The following is a 10,572-nucleotide window of genomic DNA, read 5'->3' on the forward strand; positions in this document are numbered from 1 at the left end:
CCTTGCGATTTCCGCACACTGCGTCAGTACGAAGACGTTGTCGTCGAGCCGGCGCCCAGGGCGAAACCACGGCCGCTCAATGGAGGCGCACTTGGTGCGGCCCGTCGCGTCGAGCCTCAATGGCTGGGGAAGCGCGTATTGGGAGAAGTTACAGTTTCCGCCGTCATTCTCCGCGGGGGCGCCACCACTCCAGGACAAGACGCCGCCGGCACGGACAAGCAGACGACGCGGAAGGAGAGCGCTGGCTGGGTTGGCGCATCTTATCGTTTTGATTACTCAGCATAACAGCGTCCTAAGCGTATGCAGCACCATGCCAGACAACTGCTGTGTGCCGCTGTGCACCACGAAAGCAAGAAAAGATCGGTTACCATGAGTTCCCGTGCGATTCACAACGTCGAGCAGCATGGCTGAAAAACACATTTCGGGAGGGCTAGGACGGAAAAGGAAGCCGGTGGAAGCTGAGTGACAAGTCACTGGTATACTCCACTGCACTTCACAGATGACGATAACAGGAAGAACATAAAACTGAAGATCCTGCTTCCTTCAGCTGTCCCCTCCGTGTTCCCGAACTGCCCACATTACAAGTTACTCACGCGGGCTCATGTTGAGCCAAACAACCTTGAAAAAATTAATGTGCGCAGGTCAATAGCTTTATTTTCCCCACTTGTTATAGCTACACTTCATTTCCTCCTGGACAACCCCCCGTGTCATCCTGAAGCATGTGTGTTTCAAGATAGCTGCGCCACAATCACTTTTATCACGATGATATCAAAATGGTATGCCTTGCCCAACATCGCATAAGTGAAGCCATGGAGACACTAAGAGGAGCCGCTCTATTTGTCAGATGACGAGCGACTCTCTTGGTTAGAGTTGGACTTTGCCATATCGAAGACATTCAGGTCCAAGGAGGCACATCGAAGCAAAGGCTAACCAAACAAACGTACGAAGCAACAATCATGACAACCAGATCCACAGTGGCGCAAATTAAGTACCTTCTAAATCCCATCAAGTATCTTGCAACAATGTCTTCTGTGTGCCTTGCTAGTGCATTGCATTTAACCGAATCTTATTTTCAGCTTCCGATACGCCCTAAAGCAAGCCCTCAACAGCGGGCCTCTAGTATCGCTTTTTAGCAGCCTAAGGGAATTCAAAGACGGGAACAACAAAGTTGACACAAGGGCTGCCGTTTTCCCCTCGGAGAAAATACTGAAGGTACCAAGCGAAAAAAAATATATATCGACTGAGATTATACACATTTTGCCATGCTTTGTGCACGTTGGCAACTTGCAAGCATCGGTCTGCAAATGCACCTATCAACAATAGGCAGCTATAAAACTTGGAATTCGTGATTATGAAAGTCGTACCTTGCCAACTGCCATATCACGTCTGCTGCGAGAGAGTTTTCGAGTCAGCTTGGATTCATTCATGTGTGGTCTGAACCAGCAGCTGACATAGAGTTAGCACCGATTGCATTTCTGGCTGGTTACCTTGCACGTCCATTTGAAGAGAAAGTATGAATAGTTTTACAGAATCTCATGAAACATTTTTATTTATTGTTTTCAGTGCCTGCCCGTGTTTTCATTATTGATATATTACCAAAGTTTAAATAACTTCTAGTGCTTACTTTAGAGTGTCAATAATTTTATTTTATTAGTCCCCATCCATTTATTAACTTTGTGCCTTGTGATTTCTGCAAAACCCTCGACTTATCAAAATTCTTGATGACGGATGCCTAAGGTATCTGAAAATCACCATGCACCTTTGTTAGCAAGGTGGTGAAGTGGCCGGAGGTCATAAGAAGCAGCAAGCTATGCAACATGTTAGTTTCATCCCTTCTTCCCTATTTTGTGAAATTTCCGGAGTTGATTTGCGAGAGAGAAGACTACAGTCACACTAAGGACCTAACCAAACTAATGCGACCACTGCTGACCAACTGGACAGGCAACATCAATCTGACAGTGGAAAAAATCACGCTTGCACACAAACCTTTTTCGAGGAAAGTTCTTCGCTTGTAAACTAAGCTTGCGTGCCTTCTGTGCATCACGCGACTTCATAATCAAACGAAAAAAAAAATTGCCTGAGCTTGCGGGCGTGTCGATGAACTGGCTGTCTTGTGTTGTTTCTTTTGCAACAGTTTGTGTTAGCTAGTATGTTTAGGTGGTGGTACCCACTTGAATATTATTTCCAGTGAAATCGGAGGAACTGGCTGAACAATAATGTTGAACGCTACGTCCTCAATTGTAAGTTTCCAGAAAAGTGCGCACTGAATAAATAGCCCCAAACCTTGTCCCGATTTCAAGATTGTAATATCTAATACGTTATTATAGTGGTTGAAACGAAACTAAATGGGTGCCCACTCAGCGAAGCACACGACTGCCTCGATTCTCGTTGTAAACGGAAGACCACGAATGACTTGGAAAAGCCCAGTGCTGATGATATGCCGCTATCACCTTATCAATAGCAAACTTGCACGTAGCATCACATAATGTGTGAAACGCCGCTCATAAATCCTAAATTGAGCAAGCGCCGACCACGCGGACGCCGAAACGAAAGTACAGCCACGGCCGCTGCGCGCAGCTCTCCGCCCGGACTCGTCCCGGAGCGGTGGCGCCGCAGCGTTGGCGATGAGAACTAGGCGCAATACGGCTCTTCTGGGCGACGCGACGGGCCGCACTAGGGTCCCTAGAAATATTGCTAGTCTGTCGTCCGCCGGCCACGGCGGGGGCTGCTGCTGAATGATCGCCGCGGTGGCGCTGCGGTGAACCGGAGTGCGCCACTGCTGACGGAGCAGACGACGCGCGCGGCCGTGCGCTTCGAAATGCATTCGCTGCATGCTCATTGTCAGGTGCCTTGTACATGCGATGCCGCTCTTTAGTCTTTGATTTCAGTTTAGTCGTAATATTGAATTCGCAGCCGAGTTGTTGGCATAACCACGGATGCGACTTTTCTTTTTCGTGAGCGAAGTTTTGCGCGCATGCCCCTGAGCCGATGTAGAAACGAAGCTGCTTTTTATACCCTATTATCCTGCTGAAGCTACCGCCGTGCCGTATTGTAATGAAGACTTCTGAGGATTTTGTGCAAACAATTGCGCTTGCATGGAGAACTAGACGCACATTCTAGGCTCCAAGGACCATGTGTGCGAGCAACAGAGCGCTGTCGCCGGCGTTTTCATTCGCGCTATAGTTTCATCTTAACTTCTTCGGACGTTTAGCTAAGATATAACACGTAAGTAAAACTAGAAACTTTCGGATGCATGCACAATTAAAGCACGCAAGATGGGAACCCGAGCCCTTCAAATCGCACCGCGCTTCAGGCAAACTGCTGATAGGCATTCTTTGGTATACTTAGGAAGCCTAGTAGCCACTCATCAGAATATGCCATCACTTTTGTTGACTTCCGTTTTGCAACCTCTAAAACATATTTTAACAGCCAGCTGTTAGTTGAGAGGAAGGGCACTAACACTTCTTTCAAACTCTGTCCTTGAAGGTGTTCATTTTTCATTTCACCGAGAGCTTTTACCAGCTTTGCCACCTTGTCCTTCGTACGACAAACTGCTCGAGACATAGAAGTCTGTTTCTTAATTTTTTCTTCTTCTTAACAGGGTGTTCTGAGTTAACTTTCGAAAGTATTTACAGGCTATATGCATGTTGCATCAGAAATAATGGTACAGTTCGTCGCAAATTAAGCAACGCCCATTGTAGGTGGGAAAGGTCTTGGTAATAGGCTTCAATCCGCTGCCAGGACACAAGCTGAGTTTCGAAATGTCCTGAATAAGATTAATTACCTCTTCTGTCGACTTTTCAGCTATCTCCTTGACTTTGTTTCCTCGAACGCACACAGCAGCATTCATGGCAGCTTCACCACTGCGATGGAACAGAACTCGCCGATGGCAATTGCCTCCGGAGATTCATCCTCGCTTGAGTGGCACTATGCGAATGTTCATTTTTCAACATCAGAAAGATCGACATTTGTCCCCAGTGGCGGTGGCATGCAGCTTTCTGCATTCCTGGAGCAGGCACACGTCACACGATCCACCACCGCTGTATTCTTCAACTGGCTCCGCTGATGCTTCAGGATCAGTGCACTTTTTTTTCTTTCTCTGCAGGTCTCCCTGCTGACTGTTTTTGCTCGTACAAGTTGCGCTCCTTTCTCTTGAGAGGCAGGGGTTTCAACAAGTATTTTGGAGTGTCAGGAAACAGCGTTGAGATGGCATGCATCCTTCGTGAGTTGCGTAACATCCCGTGGAATCTCAATTAGCTTTACCTGTCTTAAAACTTCGCTCAATGAAGCAGGGTTTGAAGTGTCGCTCACAAACGTCGACACTAGCTTATTCGTGTTACAGTAATGTGAGGGCAACCCCGATCCGGATAGACCGATATTTATATCAACGTCCAGGATTTCCTGTCTGCAACTCACAAAGTAATGAGGAAGATATTCACCACTTGTGGGTTTGCCCGCCACTGAAGCCGACAATATCGGCACCTGACGGCAGTGGGCCTTTCACCGAGCAACCCATCTTCGTACATTGCTTGCACGCAAGGGCCTTATCATCGTTCTCTCTTGAATTTTATTAGAACACAGCCAGTCTATTTTCTTTCATTTATTACGCCTTTTAATTTTCGTTTTGCATATTCCTTTATGCCCTAGCTGAGACAATAAACAATGTTATTGCCTTTGCAGCCGCGCTTGATGTTGCGCTCCCACTCTTGCCTCTTCCCTGCGTCTTTCGGTGTCCTGAAGAGAGAACATTTCACCTTGCACGAGCGCTACCCGGTCTTGCACCCGGGCAAGAAACACGTGCTATCACGCTTACCCCGTTTTCTGGACATGACGCGATCACATATCCATAAAAAAGGCACACTTGCACACATGCTAGCTAATTTGCGCGCATTCCGGCTCGCGAGCGAAAAAAGTGCACGTGGTGCACGAGCCTTGTCACGGCACCAACGGATCAGCGCGGCGCAGATCCGCAGTACGGCACAACCGCCACAGCACCACGTACACAACGCGACCACGCTCCGAATGCGTACAGCGCCCCCTGCGCTTTCATCCGGGAAGCGGCCAACCGGTTCCATAGGGAACCCCGCTCGGACGGCAGACTAGCAAATACTTCTAGGGACTTTAGCCGCACCCAAGTTATAGTGCTCTAGAAGATTGGGAAGTGTGTCGACCGCGCCGCGAAATGCATGGGAGCGGGGGGCCGCTTTTGCGATGACGGAGGCGCTGCAGCGCAGAGGGCGCCACCAGCAACTGGTGTGTCAGCCGTCCGGGCGCCCGCGTTTGCGCGCTGTGCGGCGGGCAGATACCGTGTGCACTGTACGTTCTTGTTTGCTGGTGCGTCGCCTCGAGCTATTCGCGACAAGATTTTACAAATATGCCGGTTAATGAGGCTCAGTACCGTAAGCAATCACCTAATTTATTTTCCATTTTGGCCGTCGGCAACACCTCGGGGAAGCAACATGACAGGAGTTGGGTGTTGAAGAAAGCAGCTTGGAGAGGGCGTACAAATTCAGACTCGCACAGCACGCTTCACTCGCCGTACAGCTCGCTTTAGCATTCCTAATGCACCTAAATGACGTCCAGAAATGTACTCGTTTTAAAAAGAGGACATTGTGGAGACAGGACGTATGAAAAAGTCAAACATGCAACACGTGCGTTCGAGCGCTGACTAAAGCTGGCCACAGTGACCCCATAGACCCCATTACCAAAACAGTCCAAAATGGTATATTCCATTGTTTCACGCACAAACTATGCGGTCTACACTACGTCACCTGAAGCCACAAGAGAAGTCGGTATTTAGTTCAAATGAATTAAATGTGGACTACCCCGCATGGAGGTATACATAGTAAGGACATGAAAAACGAACGACACCACTCTAGGTAAAGGGCTACTGAAAAACGGAACACAGTGGGTCAGGAAAGGTGGAAGTGGGAAGTAAAGGTTTCACAGTAAAAAAAAAAAAAAAAAAAAAAAAAAAAGACGTGTCGAGGGAGGGAGAAAGGGGTTGGTGGAAAGCATGCAGCGCAGTGAAAAGAGCGAATGTGAACAAAGGTTTGGAATTTTCGCGCGGCACGGCAAAAACACGACGGAGAAGAAGGCAGGCAGCTAAAGACGAAGAAAAGTCGAGATATATGAAAGAAAATAAAAAAAGTAAAGAACCAAATGAAGGCCTGGGAAGAAGAAAGTAGTGCACAAACAGGCTGCAATCGAACGCGCACAAATATATAAGCGTCGAAATTTAAGAGTCAACTGTAATCTAAGAACAAACCATTTTCTTTTCTTTCCATAAGCTGGAACATTGTTGTAACGGGTAGCTTTAAATACCCAGAGATGCGCGCTATGCTTAAGACATTTAATACCAATGCACATAGTTTGACAATGACAATTGTTCAAAAAAATGTCTAGGTAGTTTTTACTGCGTGCTCAAGCAACCGGTAATGTGCAAGTCATTGCCCTCAGAAGACCTCTCTAGTCCTGTTTTGGTGCACATACGAAATGAAAAAATAAAAATAAAGATTTGAAAAAGAAAGAACGACGGAAAATAGAGGATGCAGAGGCTTTATAATTCGCTTCCGCTAGATCATCCTTCTGCGAAAGAGAGGTTGTGAGGTCGGCACGGTTTCTCGCCACGAACAAAAACTGCGCCATAGGCTCGAGGCTAGGTAGAAATTTACCTACAATGTTGGCTCGGGTGTATGGTCCTTTTGGACGCCTTCGCACTTCAGATTTTCCAACCTTCCTGTAAAATGTGGAGGTTCAAAGGTTTTACCTACCTGGAGCACCAGAAAGCTCACACTTTAAGTAATTAAATTTCATGTGTTTTTGCGGCTTCGCTCTTTGCGAAGTAAGCGAACTACGACAAAAGTTCCCAAAGGGAAAACAATTAAATGCCCTTGGAAGTATTCCCCGTGTAATATCAACCTCTTTAACAATTATAGCCTGATTAGTCCTGCAAAAAGTAACCGCGGTAAGTAGCCCGACTGTAGTCTGGCAAGCAGTAGTTGGCGAGTATATCCAGTCGATTACTCACATTTCATACCACACACTCGAAGAATAAACAGGCATTAATGTCCACATTTGAATTCGGCCTTATATTAAGTGAATGCGCATTAGGTGCCCGTCATCGTTTTCGCATTTTTTTTCTCTCGGTGCGCGCCAAGAACTGCATCATACCTGCCAATACAAGGCGCAATTATAAGTGCTTTTTTTTTTGCTCAGTACAATTTGATGCCAGTAAAGCGTCCGCACTCACGTGCCCATGTATATGAACGTATTCCCTCGTAAACGTATGTGACAGGTTTAATTTTTCATATTTTATCTGAAGTATTGCCCTATCTGGTACTTGACTTTTTTTTTTTTCATCTAAACAGCTGGTTCACGCTTTCGTCAGCGGCACGTAAACAAATGTCCGCGATATATGAATTTGTTAACAACGAACAAAAAATAAATGCTTGAGTCGTGTATACGCTCCTTTTTATTTTTGCCGGTAACCGCAGTCCTTTAAATTTTCGCACACTGTATTTGTCAATTCTGTAAGTGGTGATTAGCTAGGGTACGTAAAGGACAACGATTACAGATTACTGGCGATTCAAGATAAACGTATTTATGTATTAGCCTAAAGATGAAAAATGTGTTCGTAAATAAGGCTCGTAAAAAAAGTAAGGTGTTCCTAAAGAGCTTTGCTTCGCATGTGTACTGTTTTTCTCCGCGTGTGAGCAGCGCTCCTCGGCCTTTATTCCCTTACTGGAAGAACGAATGCAAAACACCCTTCTTCGTTGGAAGCATTACGTACAAATTGTTCATCTGGACGATTTATGGCTGTCCGCAGGAAGAAGTGTTGAAAGAGTTTTCAAATAGCGATTCAAACATCGCGCGCTGCTCCGTAGGACTACCCAAGCGTGCACGGCGTCTCCAGATTAACGTAAAGGAATGGCAGGGATCAGTTTAAGAAGTTGGAATAAGTAGCCTCTTTATTAAATATCGCACCAATTGCGTAGCGTGTGAAAATAGCTCCAAAGAGAACCACGACCCTCATCTGTACCGCCACTATCTCCGCGGCCGCTACGCGCTGAGCGGCGAACGTGGCACCCCTGTTGCACGTCGCGCCCTCTCGCGGAAGTCGGTTCCTGTCATCGCAAAAGCGGCCCGCTCTACGGCGCCGGTCGTCACACTGCCCAATATTCTAGAGCACTATACCCAAGTGCTCCTCCATTGAGCGGCCGTGGCGAAACTCTCCCTGTAGCTCTGTTAGGAGACTGCTTCTGCCCATCCACTTACTCACTAACGACCGCAGCGCCATCTCAGTGCCTAGGCAAGATCTATGTACAACTGGTCGCGCAACTGCCAGCGGCATCAACTCGATGATGAGGGTACAGTGGCTAGAATATGAGGGCTCTTGCGAACTGTGAGGCAAATTACTAGCGCACAGAGAATAAGATCTGCCAGAACTCCAAAGAACTAGAAAGTAAACATAAAATTCGTGCTCAGGAATGAATGCAGTTTTTGTTTCTTGCGTAAGAAAAAACGTGTCACATTTTTAATAATATTTTAACTTGTTTCTAGCGGCCTCTCTCGGCCACTTATTATCCGCTGCGTAGTTGCCCAAGGATCAGATATGGCTCAGACCAAAGCTTTTTTCATCCGCGGAATCGGTGCGTCATCGGCCCCGGTTCAACGTTCATCGTTGCGTGCTGCGTACAGAGTGGGTTATCTGTAACAAACAGTCAGTATTTCGTTCTGCTGGTTGTGGTAGAGCTTTACAGCAAGGCGAAGACTGTCTGTGCTCGATGAGAAACTGATTTCCGCTGCATGTGCGCATTTCCGGACGATGGGACAATGCTGCGTCACAGCTCGGCTAGGGTGGCTAGAACTTTTTGAGGTGTGCAAAGCGGCCGGCGAAAGCTGCCCCCAAAGCGCGCCGATGCCGCGTGGGGGCGCTGAAGACAGCGGCGCCGTCAGAGCAACAGCCCGGCGCATTGCTGCAGTAGCGTTGTGCACGTGGTAAGAACGCATCGCACGCGCTGCTTTTTGCGTTCTGAAATTTTTTGGTTATTTTGTTGTCGGCTCGGCTTTGAGAATGCCACCAACAGCAAAAAAAAAGAAGACACAGCGCTGGTGCTTCGTGCCTGGATGCAATTCTGGGTACAGATCTTCAACAGAAAAAGTGTCCCTCTTCCGAGCTCCAAATTCGGAAGAGTTATTCGCCAAATGGACCAACGCCATTCCCAGGGCTTGAACGGTGTTTCGGGATTGTGAGACAGGCAGGTGGGGCCAATGATCACCCGACTCCGGCCCAGTTCATTGTCATCATGAGGTATTACTAATCTTGCTGTTTTTCTGCCATATTCAGTTTGTTACCTTGCATGCATCATATACACTGCATATTTAAATTGTTTACACTTGGCTTCAAAGATGAGTTACTATTCCGTGCTTACTTTCAGGTGCCTCAGTTTCTATAGTCTTGCCAGAAGTCCCAAAGGAGGCAATGTGCCTGATGGCGTGGTTGAGTCATTGTTATCTGTAGAGGAACTACTGAATGAGACCGACGGTGGAGAGAAAGAAGAAGAAAGCCGACCACTCCAATGCGATGCAGCTGAAGTGTCTGTGGACCATGCTTCCTACTCAGCTGAACGAAGTGATGCCCGCCTTATATATTATATCGCTGGCTATGTGGCAAGGAAACGTGTGTTGTCTGTCGACTGTGAGGACTGCAAGGATGCTTGCCTAATGAAGAAAGAAGACGTGCCCAGCTCCGATTTGCCCGCAGAAGCATCGATGCTGTGGGACCTTGGCGGGCTTTTGTATCCCACACACTCCCTGTACAACCTTATTATGACACTAGAGAACAAAATTACTAGCTTTTTCAGCAGAACTTGTCTCCACGCTAAGTCGGTGACTGACATGTGGAAAATGATTGGCGAAACAACAAAAATAGGCTGCCCCCAGCACTCACCTATCGAATTCTGTAGTTAAATTTTACTGCTTAACCCGGGTTCACTTCTTTTTGAAAGGGGTAAATCAAAAGGAAGATGAAAGGAAAGCCAAGAGAGTGAAGCCATGCGTGCTTTAGCGGGCTGCAGAATAAGGGAAAACTGCCACACTTCATTCTCTAGACACCTGAAGTCTTTTTGGGGTACCATCATGTACACATGCCGGCGACCGTATTTTCACATAATGATAGATTTAATAAACAAGTATTCTGTCAGAAACACGTCTTTTTCTGTTTTGCTGGGTAAGTGCACTCATCTCTTTTTTTTTTATGCTCCACGAGCTACATTTCCTCGGAGCATTTCTTAGAAGAGGGAATTCAAAAACGTTCGATTGCTCAGATTACAAAGCATTTAAAAGAACTCAATGGGGCGAAAAATTAATCTGTAGCCCTCCAGTACAATTTTGCCATTTCCTTTTGGCCTCGGCAAGAAAAACCCCACTAATTCTTTCACGATACAAACGCACTGCGCGACACAGAGTAGTCTTGCCATGTAATCATCTAAAGAGCAAAAGAAAAGCATGCAACACCTTCCGCATATGTTGAAATTTTCCTCACCGTATTAGCGCGAATTTGCATGCTCT

The sequence above is a fragment of the Amblyomma maculatum genome, unplaced genomic scaffold (genome assembly GCF_055883805.1).
Source record: "Amblyomma maculatum isolate TAMU_Amacu unplaced genomic scaffold, ASM5588380v1 scaffold_13, whole genome shotgun sequence".
Classification (NCBI taxonomy): domain Eukaryota; kingdom Metazoa; phylum Arthropoda; class Arachnida; order Ixodida; family Ixodidae; genus Amblyomma; species Amblyomma maculatum.